This window comes from Leptopilina heterotoma, unplaced genomic scaffold (genome assembly GCF_015476425.1).
Source record: "Leptopilina heterotoma isolate Lh14 unplaced genomic scaffold, ASM1547642v1 Lhet_18, whole genome shotgun sequence".
Taxonomy (NCBI): domain Eukaryota; kingdom Metazoa; phylum Arthropoda; class Insecta; order Hymenoptera; family Figitidae; genus Leptopilina; species Leptopilina heterotoma.
The window spans coordinates 1,763,648-1,788,656 of NW_025110896.1; the positions used below are offsets into that span (position 1 = coordinate 1,763,648).

The 25,009-nt window shown below is 22.8% G+C and overlaps 1 long non-coding RNA gene across 1 annotated transcript in view; it reads right to left on the reverse strand.

Annotated features, from left to right (window-relative positions):
• Window positions 1–1,394: 1,394 nt before the first annotated feature.
• The window catches only part of LOC122499906, a 116,069-nt gene continuing 92,454 nt past the window's right edge, over window positions 1,395–25,009 (reverse strand). The window contains exons 3-4 of the long non-coding RNA XR_006301402.1: window positions 9,304–9,436; window positions 1,395–2,075 (exon numbers count right to left, since the gene is read on the reverse strand). This is a non-coding gene — a long non-coding RNA (uncharacterized LOC122499906). The remainder of the gene's footprint in view (window positions 2,076–9,303; window positions 9,437–25,009) is intronic.

The following is a 25,009-nucleotide window of genomic DNA, read 5'->3' on the forward strand; positions in this document are numbered from 1 at the left end:
TAAATTTAAATTTTTCCGATTTAAATACAGAGTTTCACTATTGAAATCACAATTATTTTTAATCTATTTAAATTTTTAGCATTTTTGTCTGACTTGAATCGAATTTTACAATTAAAACCAATTTACTAAACGTTGGGAAAATTTTTTCATCCTTTTTTCTGATTTAAAATAAATTTTGACACTGAAACAATATAATTTTTAATTTTTTCTTATTTTGTAAATTCTTTTGTCTGACTGACAATAAGTTGACAATATTCACTATTTTTGCCTGACTTAAGACATACTTTTACTACTAAAACTACAATTATTTAAAATTTTATTTATTATTTACTGTTTTTGTCTGACTTAAATAGAGTTTTACTACTGAAACTACAATTATTTTTAAATATAATTTCGTTACTGAAACTACAAAAAATTTTTAATGTATTAAATATATTAAATTTTTAAAATTAGAAATTTTTCAAAGTAGTGGTGAAGAGAACTTTCAAAATCCATTTTGATTATTTTCATATAAAAAATTTTTTAATTGCTGTCTGATTTAAAATAAATTTTACTACTGAAATTCCAACTATTTCGTTACATTTGTACTTTCTACTATTTTTTTTGGCTATAATTGAAAATAACTTTTATCACTGAAATTACAATAAAATTCAGTGTAGTTTAAATTTTAACTGTTTTTGTCTGACTGAAACAGAGTTTTACTACTGAAACTACGATTGTTGTTAAATATAATTTTTCTACTAAAGCTGCAGTTACTTTTAATGTATTAAATTTATTGAATTAGAAACTTTTCGAAATAGTTGTGTTAAAATATTTTCAAATCATTTTTGTTTATTTTTCAAAACATTGAGAAAATTTTTTAATCGCTTTTTTAATTTAAAATAAGTTTCACCACAGAAACTACAATTATTTATAATTTTTCTTATTTTTAACCTTTTTTGTCTGACTTAAATAAAATTTTACTACTGAAACTGTCATAATTTTTAATTAATTTTGACTTTTAATATTTTTGTCTGACTTAAATAGGCGTTTACTACTGAAATTACATTGATTTTTAATGTTTTAAATCTTTAATTGTTTTTGTCTGACTTAAATAGAATTTTACTACTGAAAATACAATGAATTTTAAATTTTTTAAATCTTTCATTGTTTTTGTCTGACTTAAAAAGGCTTTTACTACTGAAATTACATTGATTTTTAATTTTTTAAATCTTTAATTGTTTTCTTGTCTGACTTAAACTTAGTATAAATAAATACGATAATAAAAATAATTAAATACGATTGTTTTTAAATATAATTTTATTAATAAAGCTTTAAAAATTTTTAATGTATTAAAATGTTTTACTATTTTTATCTGAATTTGATTAAAGTTTTACTACTAAAATTAAATTGCATTTACATCATTTTTAGTCGATTTTTACCTTGGAAACTCACAAAAAAAACCTTAAAAATAATTTTATGGGATATTTAAATTATTTTCTTGATTTAGTGAAAAATATTCTTTACCTTTCCCTTAATAATAAAGTTTGTCTTTTTGAAATAAGGAAAATTAAATCAAACAGAAAAAAGTATAAAATTTGCACATTTTCTCCAAAAAAAAAGAAAAAAAGAAAATTTCAGCTGCTGAATGAAGAAACGTGAATCTTTGAAATAAAAAAAACAAATTTCAAGACTTTATATAGTTTCCACTGTTGAGCGTCGAGGAATTTGTTAAAAGAGCGCAAGCTGCGATTGTCTAGAACTTAAAACGGCAATTAGTAAGGTACATGGATAAACTAATACTAATGGCTGTTCAAACGAACCATTCCGCAGGGCCTTTCCGGCGCCATCCGCTAACTTTGAACAAATATTGAATTATGACCGCGCCTCCATTCCAATCTATGTACCGACAGGTTTGATTTTCTCTTTATCTCTCTCTCACTCACTCGACCCGGCTCTCTTGTTTCTTTTGATGTTTGACATGTGTGTACGCGGGTATTATTATGTATAGCTTCGTTTGCTCGGACACTTCAGAATATCCTGTGTGCTGTATACCTTTCTCTCTCTCTCTCTACCTGCATGTGTATTTACATTCACTGCAAAATAAAAAAAAAGAATTTGTACCTATAATACAAATAGAATTTAAAACAAAAAAAAAATGAAGAAATTCCAGTAATTAAAAATCAAGGGAAAAATATAAATTCTCTCTATAAATTCAATTCATTCTGTGATGGGAAAAATTAATCTCCTGTTGATTATTATTTTTTCACAGGGAATTGTGTTTTCTATTAATTTTCTCGATCATAAAAATATAGCCTTTGCGGATTTTCCGAATTATTACGAATGCAAAAAATTTTTGTTGTTTATTTTTTCGAGACGAACTCTATCTGTTTAAATTGTAGTTGAATAAAATGTAAATTATTTCATAAAATTTCGGTTTGATTTTTTTATTTAGAAATTAATAAAAAAAACTAACTATAATTATTTCGTAAAATTTCGGCTGAAGATTTAGCTAATTAAAAAAAATTAATAAAAAAACTAATTATTTCGTAAAACTTTGGATCAATTTTTCATTTTATGAATGAGTACAAAAAATAATTTGCTAACTAAACAAAATAATGAATAAAAAAAAATGATTTCATAAAATTTAGGTTGAAGTTTTCTTCATCAATTTAAAAAAAAATATTTTTGTTTACTAATTAGTAAAGAAATAACTAATTATTTCGTCAAATTTCAGTCCAATTTTTTTCTTCATCAATTAGTAGAAAAAATTATCTGCTAATTAAAAAAAATAATAAATAGAAAAAATAATAATTCGTAAAGTTTTAGTTAAAATTTTCTTAAGCAGTTTTTAAAGAAACTAATTATATCCCAAAATATCCATTGAAATTTTTTTCAATAAAATTTTTTTCTTTACTAATTATTAGTAAAGAAATAACTAAATATTTCGTCAAATTTCAATACAAATTTTTGTTTTATCAATTAGTAAAAAAAAAATTATCTGATTGTTAAGAAAAATAATAAATAAAGAAAATAATATAATAACAATAACAATTGTAAAATTGGACTGGAAAAAAAATTTGCAAACTTATTGTCAAATAAATACTTTTACTTTGAATGTGAAGTTCACACAATGTTCATGCGATGAACGATTGAAAAAATGTCATATTTCTCTCACGACGAAAGCAATAAAATTTTTTCTATTTTTATCAATTTTTTCTTTTAAAAGTCATCAATGTTTATTAATTTTTGGGAAAAATAGTTATTTTCAAAAAAAGGATTTTATTCACTTGTTTTGAAAAATATTTTCTTATCCAAAAAACGTTCAAAATAAAAATAAAATTTTTTTATATACTAATTTCCCCTTTAAAAGTAATTGTTGCTTCTTCGAAAAATAATTATTTTCACAAACGAATAAAATAGTAGAATAAAAAAAACAAATAAAATAATCAATAAATTTTCAGGAGAAAAAAATAATTTTCATGTTTAGAAAAAATTGTTTTGAGCAAAAATCGTTAAAAATTAATTAAGGCATCAATTATAATTTAATTTTTTATTGGGAAAAACTCGTAAAAATTATATTTTGATTTGAGAATCGTTAAAAATTAATATAAACGTTGTGAAACTTCACTAAAATTATTTTTAAGCAAGAATATGTGACGAGGTGTCAGATAAAAAATAAATCCAAGTCTATATTTTTGCCTTTTTTTAATCAAAATTAATTTAGTACTAATTAAATTTATCACCCAATGGTAAAATTAATTTAATTTAGTTTCATTTATTTCATTTAAATTAATTTCATTTCATTTTTTTCGTACCTTTTTGGTCAAAGGACAAAGCATCTAATTTTTAACAAACTTCGCAATTAAATGTTATATTTAAATAAAAATTATTTGCATTAAGAAACTTTTGTCAATTTTTGTAGAAAATATCTAAATTATTTTTATTGATAAGCAATTTTTACAACGGAAAAAGTAGAAAAAAAACGATCAATTTTTGTCTATTCAAATGAAAATTTTAATTGCTGTATTTGTATTATTGTTTATAAAGTTTTTTAGATTTTGACCTTTTTTTGCATTTTTAAAAAGGAAAATCAAATCGAATATAAGTGAGAAAAAATTTGACGTTGAAAAATTGATAAAACAAAATAATAATTAAAGAAATTCCTTCATTTAATAAGCAAAAATTCGTTTTAATTAAAGGAGAATAATTTTTTCCTACAAAAAAAAAAAGAATAATCGTTTCATTTGATTATAAGTGGATGTATGTTTTAAAACAAATAGAAACATAACGTTTTTTGTGTGATTTAAACCTGAAAGGTGCACTCGTAAAAAAAATACCTATGTGCACCATTTCAATTGTACGGAGAAATTAATGAAAAATAGTTTCAAAACGCGCGCATATTATAAAATATACGCGGAGAGTTTTGTATGGCTATATATAAAATGTATATATAAATTTTGAAATTCACTTTGGTGGAATGAATGCTTATTCACCTCTTAACATTCTCATTTACGCTTTTCAAAAGTATTCGTAATTTTTTTTTTATATATGTATTGAATAAACATTTTGTCTGATTTCAAAGGAAAATAAATGTAGTTCGATTATTTCGCCACAATGAAAATTTTATTTCACTGAAAAGAACAGTATGTATTGTGTGTGAATTTATCTTCAAATGGATATATATGTGGAAAGGCAGCTTTTCACTAGTCATAAATGAAACATTGTATTCGTGCAAAAAAAAAAAAAAAAATAGTTGCCCGCACACTTTTTTTTCTATCAGAATTTTGTATTTTTATGAATTTTTCATGAACAAATTCAAGTTCACAGTAGTGTGAAATATCAAATTTTTTTTTACTATATAACAATATAGAACTAATTTTTCGTGTATTCCAAGTTTCCCTTTTGCTTTTGCAAAGTTTTATTTATGTTTTTTTATTATTTACACTTGTGAATAAATTTTTTTCCTATTGTTTCTAGGATGTTTTTCGTGTTTTTTATTATTTACACTTGTGAATAAATTTTTTTCCTATTGTTTCTAGGATGTTTGTGATTAATTGAATTTTTTATTTTATGTTTAGAAGGGAATTTTTTTCACTCGGGGAAAAATTATACGTGTTGGAAATTTTTAATCAAATTTTTGTTTGAATAATGTTTTTAAATAAGCGCTAAAAATATTTATTAAAAATATTTATTAAAAATATTTATTAAAAATTTTTACATTAAAAATATTTTTGAATTTAAAACTGTTTGGAAATATTTATTTTTGTGTATTTTTTCCAGTGAACTGGTGTTAAAAGTTAAAACCCTTTTGGAAATAAAATTTCTTTTAATTTTTAATAAAAAGTTTAAAAAATATTTATTTGTGGTAAATAAAATGATTATTAAATAAATATTTGACTCAGTTTGATAAATTTTTCAAAAATTAAAGAAAGAATTTCGTCGTATAAATAAATTTTTTTATTTAACCAAACAAAGCTTCAGTTTTATGTTATCAACCTTATTTCTTTCATTCGGTCAAATATTTATTCGTTTTGAACAAAATTTAGAATTTTTTCATTGTATAATATTTTTCCGAAAAAAATTCTTACCACTGTAAAAATTTCGTTCTAAACAAACTTTCCCAATTTCTGTTGATACTCAACATTTTTGAATTAAATATTTTCCTAAATTCCTTCATGAAAATTATTTCCAAAAATTGTCTTGGAATATTTCTTACGATTTGAAAAAAATTTTCCTAATATTAAAAAAAAATAATAATTTATTTTTAGAAATAAATTTTTTATACAAAAAAAAAAATGGAAAAATTGAACAGAAAAAACTGAAAACGCAACCAAATTATAAAAAAAAAATTGAAGAGGAAGCGAAATAGAAAAATAAACCAAATTATAGAAAAAAGCGAAGAGGAAACAAAATAAAAATTCAAGCAAATTAGCAAAAAAAAAAAAAATTGAAGAGGAAACGAAATAAAAAAATCATTTTCTAAACAATAAACAAACAAAAACCATTTAGATTAATAACATGCGATTCGCGAGACAACAATCGGGTGTATTTTTTATTTTCTTTTTTTTTTTTATTTTTTTGACATAAAAAAAAACAAAGCTGGGGGCTAAAAGATACATAAATCAGCACTTTAGCGACGGAAGAACAATTTGAAATCCATGTAACTGAATAGCGTGTTTGCTGATCGTTAAAATACGTAACACTGAAATCGTACACTGACACGAGATAAATAGGTCGTAGAAGCTTTTACGGATTCAATATCTGTATAGGTATATATATATAAATATGTAGGAAGGTGTATATGTGCAATTTAATTCTACTTCTAACATTGAAAATTGCAATTTGAAAACACATTTACACTCCTTAGGGCCAGATTATTTATTGCTTTGTTATTTATGAATTACTTTACGTGGCGCATATAAAGAAATGGATAGTGTTTAAATGCAATCGACACTTTTTTATAATCGACAATTTGCCTTTAAACAATTTAACGACTTTTCATATATATATAATTTCTTTATATAATTTACAATTATCATATTCAATTTCCTTTATTCTATGTTGTATGATTTTAAATGAATTATGTTTATCTGAGGAGATTACTTTCAATAAGGAAAATTTTCATAGACGATTATTCGAGGCATTAAAATAAGTGTTTTTATTTTAAAGCGTTTGATATTTTTTTAATAGTTTTTTCTATTGTTTGTGTAAAATTATTTTTTTTGTTACTTCTGCAATTATTTTCTAATTTCGTAAATTTTTTTTTTATTTCTATTTTATCAATTGCAAATATTGCTCAATTTTTTTAGAAGAAAATTGGAAAATGTTTGAAAAAGTTTCAAAGGGAAAAAGAAAAGTTTTAAAATTATTTTCAAGATTTTAATTTTAATTCAAGTATTTTTTAAAATTTTAACTAAAATTCTTCTCTGAATCACTTATTTCTGATAATTTTTGTAAAAAGTTCGTTGAGAATTCAATTAATTATTTGAAAGAAAAAAAAAGTTCACCTAAAATACTTTGGAAATCAACTTCTTTTCAATTCAATTTCATGAAATTTAAGGAATTTGAAATTTGAAATTTTGAATATTTAATTTAAAGTTTTTCAATTAAATATATATATTTTCACGATTTAACTAATATAAAAAAAATTGTAATCAAAATTTTTCAAAAAACCAACTTCCTTAGAATATTTAACTAAAATTTTTTAAAATCAAAATTTTCTAAAACTTCAATTTGAAACATTTTGAAATTTTGGAAAATAATTGAATTATTTTGAAGAATTTTATTAAAATTATTTTCTAAATAACTTTATTCACGCATGGAGAATTAAAATTCATTAGATTAAAATTTGAAATATTTAAAATTTTATTAAAATTTAGAAAATATTTGAATTTTATTAAAATTTGGAAAAATAATTGTATTCCTTTGAGAAATTAATTGAATTCTTATAAATTTTTTTAATGAATTTTATAAAAATTGAATTAAAAATAAATCAATTATTAAATGGAATTTTATTAAAATTTATTAAGAGCATTTGAACATTTATGACGTCATAGTTTAAAAAAAAATGCTTTGCATAAACTGTGACGTCATAAAGGTTCGAATGTCCTTAAAAAAAAATTGAATTCGTTTGAGAAATTTTATTAAAATTATATTTTAAAAAAAATTGAATTTATCTGCAGAATTAAAATTAAAATGTTTAAAATAATTTCGATTTTTATTAAAATTTTTTAAATTAATTGTATTCTTTTGAAGAAGTTATGGAATTATAACAATTTTTTTTAAACGAATTTTATTCAAATTTATAAAAAATACTTAAATTTTTTGAGGAATTTATGTTTAAAATAAAAATTGTTTGAAAATAACATATAATTACAATTAGTTAAAAAATGAGATTTTTATAATTTTAAATCCGAAATTATTAACAAATTAAAGTTGATATTTGGAAATAAATAATTGTAAACACGACTTTTATAAAATTCAATTACTTTTTGAATTTTTAAGTGAATATCTCGTTAATTTTTTTATTTTTATTCTATTCTGCTTTTTTATTTTCATTTTATTTCTATTTTATACTTTTATTTTATTCTTTTTTCTAATTTTATTATATTTTTTCCAATTTTGTTATATTTTTTTATTTATTCTATATTTTAAAATTACAATGTTCCGATGTTCCTTTTATTATATTCTGTTTTCGAATTTTATTATATTTCATTTTGTTTCAATTTCAATATTTTTTTTCAATTTCTCCAATTTTATTATATTTGTTATTCCATTTGTTCTAATTTCAAATTACAATGTTCCGTATTTTATTTTATTTTTAGTTCTTTTTATTTCATTCTGTTTTCTAATTTTATTATATTTTTTCTAATTGTTATAAATTTAAATTCCAAATTTATTAAATGGTTAAGTTTTTAGATTTTTTATAGTTTCTTTTCAAAAATAATTAGTAGTAGCTATAATTGTAAAAAAAGTAGTAAATACTAGGTTTTAGTTTCAATAGATGAGTGCGAAGCCTGCTTCTATTTTTACTCTCTTTGATTATTCAAATCAAGATTCTTGTCAAGATTCGAACTAAAAAGAAAAAAATCGTTGAACCAAAAACAGGGACTGCAAGGTGTTTTTCTTTCTCGTAGAAATCTAGGTAAATTTCGTCGTGAAATGAAAAAAAAAATATCGAGAGAGAGAAAAAAACGATTCAACGGCTGCATAAATAGTAAAGTAACCAGAGCAGGTGTGAGTGGAATATCATCATAGATCTTTGATACCTTAGAGAGAAAAAAAAGAGAAGTAGAAGAAGAAAAAAAAAGTAAAACGCGATACGCTTGAGTATTAAGCATTGGTTGTTGTATATGTATGAATGAAAAGAATTATTCCTGTTTTCTTATGAACCGCAAAGTACGAAGATCTTTTCTTCGTCAACATTACAATGCGCGACGACGACGACGCTTTTCCATTCCCGTGTTCGTGTGTCAGTTTTGAGATATAAGGGGTCAGGAAGAAGGGGGGAGAGAGTGAATTTCTTTTTCCCCCATCGGATTCGGTCTATCTGCGCGAAGATCGCGGCACGGATAGATCAGACGAAAAATGCCGGGTGGTACACAGCCTCCCGCAGCCCTTGACTAATCCGAGTTCGTCTCGGACGCTCACGAGTCACACGAGTCTCTCTATATACTATATCTCAGGTCAGAAAAGATATAGCCGAACCTCGTTCCGGTAGTTTTTGTCCATCTGCGTCGTCCTTACACTTTTCGGCCTTGGGGCCTTATATATAACGTCGCGAATGAAACGAGATACGAGAATAATACAAAACTCACTTACCAATTTGTTTCATGGTCCACAGCATCCAGCGAGACAAGAAGAAATTCAGAGCGCAGATTCCAATACATAAATAGCGCAGAATGATGATGATGATGATGATGATGATTTTCGATGACTAATTTCTCAAATATCACTGTAAAGAACAAAAAAAAAAATTCATTGGAAAAAAAATTTGGATTGTCAGCATTCGAATCAGAAGTATACGAAATCAATTAAAAATAAGGCGAAAAGAATTATTTTTTTCTTGGAGAAATAAAGAAATGACTCTTAGTTCTTTCGCACGTTACGAATCGAGACACACAACTCGAGGATTTCCATTTTAGTTGAATTCTCAATTGCTCAATAAAAGAAAACGAAAAAAAAAAATTATCCATACTTTTGTTTTTGTCAAAAAAAAAACCAAAAATATTTTTTAGAAAAATATTAAAAACTTAGAAAACAGAGTAAAATAAAGGGAACATACGGAACATTGCAATTTTAAATTAGAACAAATGGAAAAAAATATTAAAAAAAGTTGAAAAAAATTAGAAAAAATTTAATAAAACTAGAAAATAAAATAAAATACGGAACATTTTTGAATCGTTTCATAGTTTAGGCCAAAAACTTAACTATTAATAAATTTGAATTTGAATTTACAACAATTTTTTTAATTTAGAAATTATAAAAATAATTAATTTTTTTATTTATTATTTCTTTAATTTTTCCTACAAAAGTAAAATTTTATACATTCTATTTTTTTCACGAACAGAAAAAAATCAACTTATTCTTTTATATATACCGGATCCGATCGATATTGAAATTATTTTCTCGCACCTCTTCAATATGATTCTTTTTTCTCTACAATCTTCTCTCTCTTTAAGAATTCAGAGCAGAAAAAGAGAGAGAGAGAGAGAGAGAGAGAGAGAGAGAGAGAAAAGAATAATAACGATGAGTACGGATAAATTAAATTGTTAATCAATCATTAATCGCGCAGGTCTTGATTAATCTTGCGCGGCTGATTTCCAATTAAAGTTCAACCGCGTTCAAGGACATTTTGCCCCTTTTTCAAATCTAATAAATCGAATTTACGAGATGAAAAGATATCCTTTGCCGAATGACTCAAAAGAGGATCGGACAAAAAAATTTGATCGAAAAAGTCTATACGGATTTGAGAAGAGCTTCCTGATCGATTGCGCGCTGGCGACCTGTGTGCGCTTTTCTCGCCACACAAAAGGTCAAAGACGTCTTCGTCACTAATATATAAGATTCTCAAGGTGCTTGTGTAAAATAATGATAATAATAATAATAATAATAATAATAATAATAATAATAATAATAATAATAATAATAATAATAATAATAATTTCAAAGTAAAGTGAAATAAAAAAAAAATTATAAAGTTGAAAAAAATGTTAAAAATCGAAAAAAGTTTTGAGACGAAAAGTTATTAATTTTTATAATATTCAATAAAATTATTGACGAAATGTTACAAATTCTCAACTTCTTAAAATTTCGTTAAATAAAATCTAAGGTTTTCTACATTAAAAAACAATTTTGTTCTAAATAATAATTATTGTTTATTATAACTTGTAAATAAACAATAATTACTATTATTTAGTTAATAAATTATTCACAACGAAATGTAAAAAAACAAATTTTGTTGTGAATCACAATTATTGTTTATTTGTTACAATAATTATAACTCGCAACAAATAATAAAAAGAACTATAATAAATTTTAAAAAACCAACAACAACAATAAATTTTGTTACAAAAAATAATTACAAATTACAATAAATATCTAAATTATTATTATTACAATAACAACAAGTAGTATTCACAAGAAATTGTCAAAACAACAATACTAAATTTTGTTTTGTAAATAATAATAATAATAATAATAATAATAATAATAATAATAATAATAATAATAATAATAATAATAATAATTTTTTTATTATAACTCTTACTAAATAAAGAAAAACATTTAAAAGAGAAAAAAACTTTCCATTAAAAAAAAAATATTTCAGAAAGGAAAAAAATAAAAAACACTTAAAAATCGAAGAAACATAATTAATTACAGAGACAATAAATAACAAATCGAGAAAAGATCAATTCGTGGCTTTTTTAATCGAGAAAAAAGAAAGAAAGAAAGATTAAAAAGATTTCTCTAAAAGAAAAAAAAAGTAAAGAAATATTTTTAACTTATGAAAAAATATATATATATAATTACAGAAGAATATTTCATAAGTGTCTTTAAATTGCGACACTATTTTAAAAAGTAATTACCGACTCGTTTAAAAGCGATTTCCCTCATCTTCCATCACTTTAGTGTGTGTATTTTTGAAGAAAAGAAAAAAAAATTTTCTAAAATTCGAAAACTAATCAGTATTGAAAATAAGTTTGTAACGGTATAAACTCTCTGACTAATGGACATAATTACAGGGTTACGCAGGGCCAAGCTAAAATAGAAATTTTCTTCGTGTTGCTTTCAATATATATAGGGACGCATGGCGTACAGCAACAAAAAATGTGTAACATTGTCGTTAAAAATATACTCTTTCATTATATATAAAAGAAGTGCGACGTCATTGTCTTTTTAGGAGTCGATGAAAAAACACTGAAACTCTATATCCCAGTGACAATTGCAATTTTCATTTTTTTTGGCCAAAAAAAAAACTTTAATCCTGAACAATTCCCTTAAAGTTCAGTGATAAAAAAAGAATTTTTCTAAAAGAGAATTTTTTTAAAAAAGAAATAATAAAAACCTTCAATGAAAATTTGATAAAATTCGAAATTTTGAAAAGTAAATAAAATATTTTCTATTACTTTCTTCAGTAAATGAAGCATAAAGTGAAAGTAACATTTTAGCAATTTTAAACTATTTGCTTATTGTTCAAACCGATTTCTAATTATTTTGTAATATGAAGGAATTTTTTTGGCCTTTTTTTCAATTTTTATTTTAGTTTAATTACTATTTTCAATGTAAATTTTGTTACGTTCGAAGTAAATGCCATCGAATTGCAGGAAATTCGAGAGGAAAAAAATCCGGACGGGAAGAATCGAACCCCGGTCTCGTTGGCGTCACGAGTCGAGTAATGTTACCAATGAGCCGTTTCACATATTCTCAAAAATTGCTGATTTCACTAAAAATTCTTTAAAAATAGCAAATTTTTTTCAAACGAATGTGAAAAAAAAATAAAGAATCAACTAGAAATTGCAGACGTTTTAGCTTTTTCCATAAAATTTCAGTAAAGAAAAAATTTTGTAATTGAAAAAATTTGAAAAAGAAAGTAATTTTCAGTAAAGGTGAATTCGTATATTCGTTTTCAACTTAACGGAAATTAGGACAGGAAATCCTTGAGTAGGGAAATATTAAAAGGAAATACAAAAGAAAAAGTCCAGCTGATATTTTATGCGGGTTATTTTGTATAAATTTTTATGGGAAAGAGAGAAAGCGATTTCGAATTATTTTGCAAACAATGGCAGTTTTTGGCCTTTTTATTTTTATTTCAATTTTATTACTGTTTCCAATGCAAATTTTGTTACGTTCGAAGTAAATGTCACCACATTGAAGGAAATTCGCGAGGAAAAAAATCCAGACGGGAAGAATCGAACCCCGGTCTTGTTACCGTCGCGAGTCGAGTAGCGTAACCACTGAGCCATCTCACATATTCCTTAAAAAATAAAAAATAGCAAAATTCGCCCAACAGAAAATAAAAAAATCGACTGGAAGTTGCACAAATTTTAGCTTTTTCCATAAAAATTTCAGTAAAAGTTACTAAATTCGTTTTCTAATCAACAAGAACAGAAAAAAAACCCTTTTGTAAAGTGAAATATTAAAATGAAATACGAGAGGAAGTACTAAAGAAAATGTCCAGCTGAAATTTTATGCGGGTTATTTTCTATAAAGCATTTCATATGGGAAAGAGAGATAGGCAGTGGCCTTTTGTAGCCTTGACCAGTGTGTTGTGGTTCGAAAGATTCCTTGAACTGCGTCATCCCTTCTCTCTCTAATATATACTATATACCCGTCTCGTACAGATATGTGACGGACGGCTGTGTGGTTGATTAAGCGATGAATAATGTGCCACTTGACGGGTTAATAAATATACCGTGCATGCAAGCTACAAAAATATATAAGACAAGACAGCGAATGAGTTAAAACTTTGATGAACTCACACGGTTCTGAATATCTTCTCTTCTCCTAAATGTGTGTATATATAAATAAGTACACGTTCGCTTTTTTCAAAAAAAAAAAAAAAAAAAAATTCTGAACAAGCAAAATATTCAAGCAATGTTTTTCCATGGGGACAATAATATAGTCTACATTCAGAGAGAGTGTGTGTGTGTGTGTGTGTGTCTTTTGTTTTGATAGGAAGAGAAAAGTTTCTCGGTAAATATCTAATACAATATCCGATAACTGGTTTCAAGTTATCGACAGGATTTCCTGTAGAGAAACAATATTGCTGAACCTAGTGTCATGTGAATCGGGAGTTATTAAGAATGAATCCCATGAATTTTTTTTATGCGAGAAGAATTCATTTTCAGAAAGATTTTTTTTTCTTTCTTGATTTCTTGACGTTAATATAGTCATCTATGAAATTTTTCTCTACTCTTATTATCTCTTTGCAAATGCTAATTTTTAATATTTTAATTTTGAGCCACTTATAAATTTAATTGTCTCTAATTTGTTAATTAATGATTAATTACTAGAAAGTAGTTTTAGAAATTGAAAAAAAGTAATTAAAAGTTGTCTTTTTAGGTTTATTTACAAAAAAGGATTTTTTATAAAATGCGCAGAATTTTTAAAGTTTTTATATTATTTTTTAACAGATGGGCATAAATTGCAATTTATTATTTATACAGTTTTTCTATTTTCGAACAAGTTTTATTTCCTATTTGTAAAAATAGAAAAAAGCGAAACAACTTAAATGGCAAATGGCGGAATTCGTAAGTTTCGGATCCATTCGTGAAGGCTCGTTGGCTGCCTCGTGGCGACGCGACCCGAGCGGACACGAAGCTTCACGAATCCACCCGAAAGTTACATATTCGGCTTTTTTGCAATTTATTTACAGTTCCAGTCTCTAATCTAAATAGAAATTTAAAAAATGCAAAAAATTTATTTGGAAAAGGGGAAAATTTATCTGCAAATAAATAAAAAATGGTAAAAAAATAATAAGTAGTAGTAATAATAATAATAATGGAAAATATAAAAAGTTTAATAAAAAATTAGTAAATAATAATAATAAAAATAATAAAAATAATAAAAAATATAATGAGAATAATAAAAAATATAATAAATATAATAGAAAATATTAAAGATATAATAAACTATAATAAAAAATATATTTATATCAGATTAAATTTTTACACTTTAGCGAAGATTATAACACGTTGTCATCATTTTTAGTGAGTAATTTTCTTCCTTCCGACTTTCCTAGAAAGACATTTGAAGGTGATACATACATTAATACTTAAAGAGACATTTAGAGGAATTCGCCTCTAATTTTTCAAGTTAAGTAAATAAATAAATAAAAATAAATAAATAAAAGCCAGATGCTGTCTTCATTAGGAGAACCAATCTGGCGTCGTCGAAAAGTCGGTAATTTTGACAACATCTGGTCACCTATTTATTTATTCAGGACCTGAAGAGACAAAATTCTCTCAACTTCTCTTCTATAGATAATTTGTAAGAAAGGATAAAAAGAAGATAACAGAAATATTTCTTTCAGTAATTTAGTGATGTTTGGTTACATATTTAATTATAATTTTAATTATTAAATATTTTTCAGAACAACGAAAGCTGTCCAATTCATCGATCAGTGAGTTTTTCTACATTTATTATTTATACAGTATATATGAATGTAATATTATAAAAATAGAACAATAAATGATTTTTAAAATTTACGTAGTTTAATAATTTATTTAAATTAAATTAAATTAAAAAAAAAGGTGATTAACTACTCTCTAAATCTGAATTAGAACAAAAAATGTTTACTGATTTCAATTAGTGACTGATTTTTTGCTTTTGAATTAGTAAATTTGACTAATAAATTGTAATTTGTTCTGATTTAGTAGTAAATTTACTAAATTATTTTTACTTATTTATTACTAATTAATTCAAAAGTAAATAGTCAGTCTCTAATTAAAATTAGTGAACATTTTTACTATTTAAATTGAGAAAGTAATTAATAATTAAGTGTAAGTTACATTATAAATTAAGTTAAATGAATGTAACCAACGAGTAAAAGGAATATTGTAAATTAAAGAAAATTATTAAATAAACGGATTGAATAAATACATGAAAATAAATATTTAATTTTAATAAAACCTAATAATCAAATTAAAATAAGAAAGAAAACAAATTACAGAAGCAAAAAATTTCGGGTTCTGTTTATAATTTTTGGAGTAAAAATATAAAAATAGCAACAATAATATAAACATTAAATAAATCAAATAAAATTTCAATAGCGAAAAAATTTTCGTAAAGATTTGAAAAAATATTCTCCCCCTTGTACATTTTTTTAAAGACCTTTCGATCTTTGCAATTTTTTAAGAACAACATCTTCTTAAAAATTAAAGATTAAGAGTCTCACAGTAAATCGTGAGGTATTAAAAAGTGTTGCAGATTAAATTAACACCAAAAAAGATTAAAATAATCAATTTTGGTGTTATTTTTTACAATGAATGAAATTTTAGTTTATTAAATTTTTTTATAACTATAAAACATGAAGATATCGATAACTCCGAGTTCGGAGTGATTCGACTCGGAGTGATCGATTTTTTCATATTTTATAATAATTAAAGATGACTAAGTAATAAAATCATTATTTTATATTATAAGAATATTATAATTCTTCAAAATTATTTTCATTATTTCAATTCAATTATTATTTTCAAAAATTTTTAACTACAATTTTACTTTATATCAATTATTTTTAATAATTTTCGAAAAAGTTCTTTGGCAATTTTTAAATCCATTTGTTTACAATATTCAATTTCACGAAATTTCAATTATTCCTAAATTCTTTAATTAAATGCATATTAGAAAATAAACACTTTAAATAATATAAAAGAAAATCCAATTAACCTTTTTAAAAAAAATTAATTTCAAAATTCAATTATTTCTAAAAATTCACGCTATATTGCTTTTAATATTCAATTATAATCTAAAATTTTAACTGAAATTCATTTTTATGAAATGAAAATCAATTTTTATTAGAAAATTCCACAAGAATTTAATTATTTAAATGCAAAAGTAAATAATTCATTGAATAATTGAATGATTCTCAAAATTCAATTCTCATAAAGAATTTTAGTGACAAATTTTTAAATAATTGAATTCTTTTGTCGAATTTTATTAAAATTTGCATGAACATAATTATTTTTTTCAAGGAATTCAATTATAATTGTATGAAAAATAATTGAAACACTGCGATGAGTTTTATGAAAATTTTCAAATTCATTCGTTTACAATTCAATTTTACAAAAGTTCAATTATTCGGAAATTCTGCAATTAAATATATATTGAAAAATAAAAACTTGAAATAATTTCAATAAAAATCCTATTAAACTTTTAAAAAGAATTAATTCTACAGAATTTTTTTGGCAAAAATATGAAAAATTAAGAAAGAATTTCAATGATTCTAGTTTAAAACTTTTTCAAAATTTAATTATTTCTACAAAACCAAGTTATAATGCTTTTAATATTTAATTATAATCTAAAATTTTAATTGCAATTCATTTTTAAAACTCTTTTTTATTAGTAAATTCTACTAGAAATTCAATTATTTAAATACAAATAAAATGCAAATAAATAATTTATTAATTTCATGTTTCTTGAAATGAAATTCTCATAAAAAATGTTATCAACAAATTGTTTAACTCATTAAATTCTTTGGACGAATTTTAATAAAATTTTTAAGAATAATTACATTTTTCGAGGAATTCGATTAAAATTGCATTAAAAATAATTTAAATTCTGCAATGAGTTTTATTATTTTTGAAAATAATAGAATTCCTAAAAGAATTTTATTATGTATAAAAATAATTGAATTCCTGTAAAAATGTTATTATTTATGAAAATAATTGAATTGTTGCGAAGAAATTCATAAAAAAAATTTGTAAATAATTGAATTCCTGTAAAAAATTTTATTATGTATAAAAATAATTGAATTCCTGTAAAAATGTTATTATTTATGAAAATAATTGAATTGTTGCGAAGAAATTCATAAAAAAAATTTGTAAATAATTGAATTCCTGTAAAAATTTTTATTATTTATGAAAATAATTGAATGTTTGCGTAGAATTTTATTCAAATTTTTTTTTTCAATAATGGAATTCTTTTGAAAAATTTTATTGAAATAGTAGATATTGAAAATTATTGAATTTTAGAAAACTTTTGAAAATAATTGAAATTTTGACAAGAATTTGATTAAAATTTTGTAAAATAATTGAATATCAAAGAAGAATTTTATTATTTATAAAGAGAATTGAAATTTTGACGAGAATTTTTAAAAATTTTTTAACACAATTGAATTTAGTAACTATGTTACAAAGTTAGTTAGTAAGTTAGTAACTAACTTACTAACTTACTATTTTTCCTGGAGAAGCTAAATTCGTTGAATTTTTACAAATCGTTGATTTTGGTGTTTTATTTAAAGTAAAATTTCATTCATATAGTTAAAAATAACACCAAAATAGATTATTTTAATCCTTTCTGGTGTTATATTTTAAATTTTTAACACTTCACGTTTTACTGTGAGCTACTTATCGCAAAGAACTATATTTAAAATCAAAGATATCAAAAAATGAAAGAAACTCACTGAAATCGCGCGGATATAAAATCGAATAAAAAAAGAGAGAAAAATTTTCGAAGATTATTTTATCGCAGACATTGAATAGCGTGATATTCAAATGGGTTGTGTTTGTCATTCCTCTGTGGATCATAAACAATTACAAGCCTTGTTCCAGGCTCGTTGAATTCTCAATAGGCATTAACCGTCGTCGTCAATTTGCCTTTATCAATTGTCTCCTCTCGAGGCAAAAGCACACACACATTTATATCCATATATATGTGTATATACAGCGGCAGCAGGAGCAGCATCACAGTCTGTGCAGCCGCGCAAACGTTTCATCTGCAAAACTTTCCAACACGAATTCATCCCGTATACTATTGCTTGTGCTCTCTCGTGCAATGCACTTAATTATATGATTCGTTGGAAGCAGTATATAGTGTACATGGGAAGAAATCTTACTGGATTTAATAAAATCCTCCTGGGCTTAGGAAATGTCAGCGGTCAAATGAGTATAACAGGGACAGAATGTTATATATGTAGACTCAATGGACATTGAAATTAATCTCCATGAGAGAGAGAGCGAGAGAGAGAGAGAGGGAGAAGGAGAGACTGACGCTGATTTAGAAGCGTTAATGTGTGATTAACTATTTGATTATATTCTCAGACGTTAACACGCGTATAATTCCTCTAAATTTGCAAATTTCTCGAGAAAAATATTTCCTTTCCCTTCTTCCTCTCGCAGAATTTTCATTTTATGTTCTTACATTTTTATTCCTTTTTGTTTATACATTTTTTCCTTTTTTTGTTTCCAAGTATTTTTATTCTTCTCTTTTGTGTCTAAACAAGGAATTAAAATTAAAAAAAATAAAAATAGCAGGGCTCGGATCGTCTTTAAGACTCAAAAAAAGTCGTATTAATTTACAACAAAAGTCAAAAAAAGTCGCATGAAATTTAAAAAAAAAAGACAAAAAAGAAACACGAAATTGTCAAAATTGTAAAAAAAAAAAATCACATTTCTCAACAACAGATACATTAATATCAAACAATCAGGAATAAAATTTTTAAAAATTTAATAAAATTCATTGTAAAATTTTAATTAGGTATTTTTAACATTTTTTTAAAAATTCTCTTTAAAATGTCAATTATTTTTTTAAATAATAAAATTCTTCTCCAAAATTCAATTATTTAACAAAAATTTTAATAAAATTCTTGTCAAAATTTCAATTATCTTTATAAATAATAAATTTATTCTCTGAAATTCAATTATTTTCAAAAGTATAATAAAATTCTTCGCAAAAATTCAATTATATTCAAAAAATTTTTTAATTTTTCGTCAAAATTTTATAAATAATAAAATTTATCCTAAAAATTTAATTGTTTTCAAAAGTTCTAATAAATTTCGTTGCAAAATTCAATTATCTTCAAAAGTAAGAAAATTCTTTTCAGAAATTCAATTATTATCAAAATTTTTTTTTAAAAAATCTGTTCAAAATTTCAATTATCTCTGAGAATAATAAAATTTTTCTCTGAAATTCATTTATTTTCAAAGAATTTTAATAAAATTCTTGTCAAAATTTCAATTATCTTTCTAAATAATAAAATTCATCATAGAAATTTAATTATTTTCAAAAGTAATAAAATTCTTCGCAGAAATTCAATTATCTTCAAAAGTAATAAAATTCTTCGCAAAAATTCAATTATTTTTACAAATTTAAAATAAAATTCTTCTTATGAATTAACTTATTTTCAAATATTAATATAGATATTTGTAATAATTTAATTATTTTCAAAACGTTTAATAAAATTTTACGCAGAAATTCATTTATCTGCCAAAATTAATAAAATTATTCGCAGGAATTCAATTATTTTCAAAAGTAAAAAAATTCTTTTCTAAAATTCAATTATTTGCAAAGAATATTAATAAAATTCTTGTCAAATTTTCAATTATCTTTATAAATTATAAAATTCATCCTAGAAATTCAATTAGGTATTTTTAAAAGTAATCAAATTCTTCGCAGAAATTCAATTATTTTCAAAAAATTTTTTTTAATTTCTCATTAAAATTTTTATTATCTTCAGAAATAATAAAATTCATCCTGAAAATTTAATTATTTTTGAAAGTTCTAATACAATTTTTAGCAAAATTCAATTATCTTCAAAAGTAAGAAGATTCTTCACTGAAATTCAATTATTTTCAAAAATTTTTTTTTCAATTCTCTTTATTTCAATTATCTTTGTAAATATCAACATTCTTCGGCAAAATTCAATAACTTACTAATGTTTTATAAATTTCTTCCCAATAATTCAATTATATGCATAAAAAATAATTAAAAAAATTTTTTTTTTATAAAGTCTTAGAATTTAAATTAAAGATTTTATCACTCGGTCATGTTTTATAACAATTTTTTATAAGTTGTTTAATTTCAAAAAGGTTTGAATTTGAATCTTTTATAGAATTTTAATTCCTATAGAAAAAAAATTAATTAAATATTTATTTAAAAGAGAAGTTATTGATGTTTTCGAAAAATTTTAAAGAAATTTGTAAATAAATGTAACAGAATATTTTCTTGACTCAAACTTTTTCTTTTAAATTTAAAAAATTTTTTAAATTTCATTCGCATTTTACTAAAAAAAAAATCTCGAAAAAGTCTATTAGTCGCATCTTTTTACAAAAAAGTCGAAAAAAGTCACATATTGTCTTAGAAAAGTCGAAAAAAGTCGAAAAAGTCGAACAATCCGAGCCCTGAAATAGACACAAAAAAGAATGAAATTTGTCGTGTCTAATTATTTTTATTATTTTAATTCCTTTTTAATTATTTTTTTAACAGTAAATCAAACTAAAAGGAGTGTAAAAATTTTCCTAGTAAATAAATTAGAGAAAAGAAAATAAAAACGAAATGCAAATGTATTATTTTTAATAAATGAATTTTTTAAATTCTGATTATGAAATTATTCAAAAATTTTTATTTGGAAATAAATCATTTTGTCATTTTCATAATAATAATAAATTGAATATCACGTTCGGCGCGTAGCATTTGCTATTTTAATTAATAATTAAAAATAATAAGTTCCAATAGAATAAAATAATTCTTAATAATAATTAATAATTGAAATAGAATTAAAATTATATTTCATTGAGATTTAAATAAAAATTAACAATAATTTCGCCCGAAATAAAAAAAACTCGCATGTTTTCTAACACTTTAATAAGAAAAATCAATTTCACTCAGTTTTTGTGAGTGGGAAAAATTCTCATCTGTATAGAAATATCTAAGAAAGGAAGCTGAAGTTCTATAACGATAAGAAAAGGTACAAGACAAGCGATACGTCAGCCCATATGGAAGATATCTCTCTTTTCCAGGTGAATTAACGAATTGCGCGTGGTATACGTATACATATAAATACACACAGGAATTTATAGACGATTTCGCATGTCATCGTTGTTGTATATATAAGTATACGAGGGGAGGGGTTTTTTTTGGTATTTATTACAAACATATATTATTATTATAGCAGTATATAATTACTTTATTAATCTCTTAACTCTAGAGTGTTTTGTCCACGAACAAGAGTTTTATTGCATACTTATAGTGCATTTAGTACGTGCAAGTATGCAATAAGGATACTCGAGATGATAATTCCTTGTTCCTGTATTCAAAGAAATTATCCTCATCCGCAAGATTTAAATTTTATTTAACGTTCATGGGAGTTGAGTCTTTAAATACTTAATGAACATTATTAGCAATTTTATATATATTTATTTATATAATAATAGAGAAATATCGTCAGTCTGAATCGTGTAAATTTATCAATTAAGATGATTTAATACTCATTACAATAAAATTATGCTACAATTAGTTATTTAACTCTCATTTCTATTTTCTCTCACGGAAAAAATGTTTCACCTAGAACAGCGGTAAATTTTTCTAAAATAGCGAATGTATTTGATGGAAACAATTAAAAAATTCTTTAATAGAGTCAAATTTTGTATATATTGTTGTTCCAGAGAAATATTTCTTTTCGTATTTTTAATTATGTTTCGTTTTATTTTTTTCAACTTTATTTTCAGGGCTCGGATTGCACGATTTTTTTTAACTTTTTTCGACTTTTCTAAGGAAATGTGACTTTTTTGTGAAAAAATGCTACTAATCGACTTTTTCGAGATTTTTTTAGTAAAATGCGACTCAAATTTAAAAAATTTTTTTTAAATTTAAAGGAAAAAGTTTGAGTCAAAAAAATGTTTTGTTACATTTATTTACTTTCTTTCAAATTTTTCGAAAACATCAATAACTTCTTTTTTAAATAAATATTTAATTATTATTTTTTTTATGAAAATAATTGAATTATTGGGAATAAATTTATAAAACATTAGTAAATAATTGAATTTTGCAGAATAAATTTTATATTTACCAAGATAATTGAAATTTTCAGGAAAATTTAAAAAAAAAATATTGAAAATAATTGAATTTCTGCGAAGAATTTTCTTACTTTTGAAAATATTTGAATTTTGCAAAGAATTTTATCAGAAATTTAAAAAAAAATTAAAAATAATTGAAACTGTAGGATGAATTTTATTATTTATAAAGATAATTTAAATTTTGACAAGAATTTTATTAAAATTTTTGCAAATAATTGAATTTCAGAGAAGAATTTTCTTACTTTTGAAAATATTTGAATTTTGCAAAGAATTTTATCAGAAATTTAAAAAAAAATTTTAAATAATTGAAATTCTAGGATGAATTTTATTATTTATAAAGATAATTTAAATTTTGACAAGAATTTTATTAAAATTTTTGCAAATAATTGAATTTCACAGAAAAATTTTATTACTCTCAAAGATAATTGAAATTTTGAACAGATTTTTTAAAAAATGTATAAAAGTAATTGAATTTTGCAGAAGAATTTTGATATTTATAAAAATAATTGAAATTTTAAGAAGAATTTTAAAAAAAAATTTTGAAAATAATTTAATTTCTGCCCAGAATTTTCTTACTTTTGAAGATATTAAATTTGAATTTTGCAAAGAATTTTATCAGAACTTTGGAAAATAATTAAATTTCCATGATGAATTTTATTATTTATGAAAATTAATGATAAATTTTGACGAGAAATTTAAAGAAAATTTTGAAAATAATTGAATTTCTGCGAAGAATTTTATTACTTTTCAAAATAATTGAATTTCTAGAATGAATTTTATTATTTATAAAGATAATTGAAATTTTGAACAGACTTTTTTAAAAAGTAATTGAATTTTGCAGACGAATTTTGATATTTATAAACATAATTGAAATTTTGAGAATTTAAAAAAAAATTTTGAAAATAATTTAATTTCTGACAAGAATTTTCGTACTTTTGAAGATAATTGAATTTTTATGATAAATTTTATTATTTATAAAATTTTGACGAAAAATTAAAAAAGTTTTTGAATATAATTTAATTTTTGCGAAGAATTTTATTACTTTTGAAAATAATTGAATTTCAGAGAAGAATTTTATTAAAATTTTCTTAAATAATTGAATTTCGGAGAAGAATTTTATTATTTATAAAAATAATTGATATTTTAAAGAGAATTTAAAAAAAATGTTAAAAATACCTTAATGAAAATTTTGCTATGAATTTTATTAAATTTTTTTTTAAATTTTATTCCAGATTGTTTGATATTAATGTATCTGTTGTCGAGAAATGTGATTTTTTGACAATTTTGTGTTTTCTTTTTGTCGTTTTTTCTATGATTTCATGCGATTTTTTTCCGACTTTTTTAAAAATTTTATGCGACTTTTCTTGACTTTTGTTGTAAATTTATGCGACTTAAGCGACTTTTTTTGAGTCTTAAGGACGATCCGAGCCCTGTATTTTTAGTAAATGTAGGACTCTTTTCTTTAGTTTTTTTTTTGAGTTTAGTTTTGGTTTTTCTTTATAAATTTTTTTTCACAATTTTCCCCTAAGCACGTAAATCGAATAGAAAATTTACCGTTAAATAATCGCAAAAGTCATTATTCATCAAATTCAATCATCTATCATTTGTCTTTTTAGTTCTATAACATTATGGTAAACTGCTTACAATGGAATACATCAAATTAACAATAAATCAAGTTACACCTCTATATGTTCATACACACACATATTGCTTTACACGATCAGCAACCAATCAACTCGAAGTTACTTTATATTCCCCTGACGTCGCGAATTTCTGACATGTTCAATTGTCATTAATTTTATTACCTTCTGCAGAGAATTTTCCTTTAATGTATTTTTTTTATATTTACATTTTCCATAAATATTAAAAAATCAGATAAAAGAGTTTAATAAAATAAACTCTAGGAGTTTAACAATTTAGCATGAGCTTAAAAAATAAATTATTTTTTTATTTAATTACAACTAAAGAAAATTTAAAGAAATTTTAAAGAAAATCCTTAATAAAATTTCACGAAACAATAATTCAATTTCTTTCTTAATTTGCTATATAAAATTTTCCAAACAAATTCAATTCTTTTCTAAAATTTTAATAAATCCTTTAAAACAATTAAATTTTAAAAAATTTTTTTATAAAATTTTACGAAAAAAAAATTGATTTTCTTAAATTTTAATAAATTTTTCTCAGCAATTCAATTATTTTTGTAAGGAATAAAATTCATATCAAGAATTAAATTATTTTTACAAATAATAAAATTCTTCCTAGGAATTCAATTATTTTCATAAATAATAACATTCTTTGGAAGAATTCAATTATTTTTATAAATAGTAAAATTTTTTGCAAAAAAGTCAGTTATTCTCAACAAAATTTTAATAATATTTCACGAAAGAATTCAATTTTTTTCTTAATTCGATTTAAAAATTTCCAAAAGAATTCAATTATTTTTTCTTTCGAAACAAGTCAATTATTTATTATTTTTACAAATAATAAAATTCTTTGCAAATATTGAATTA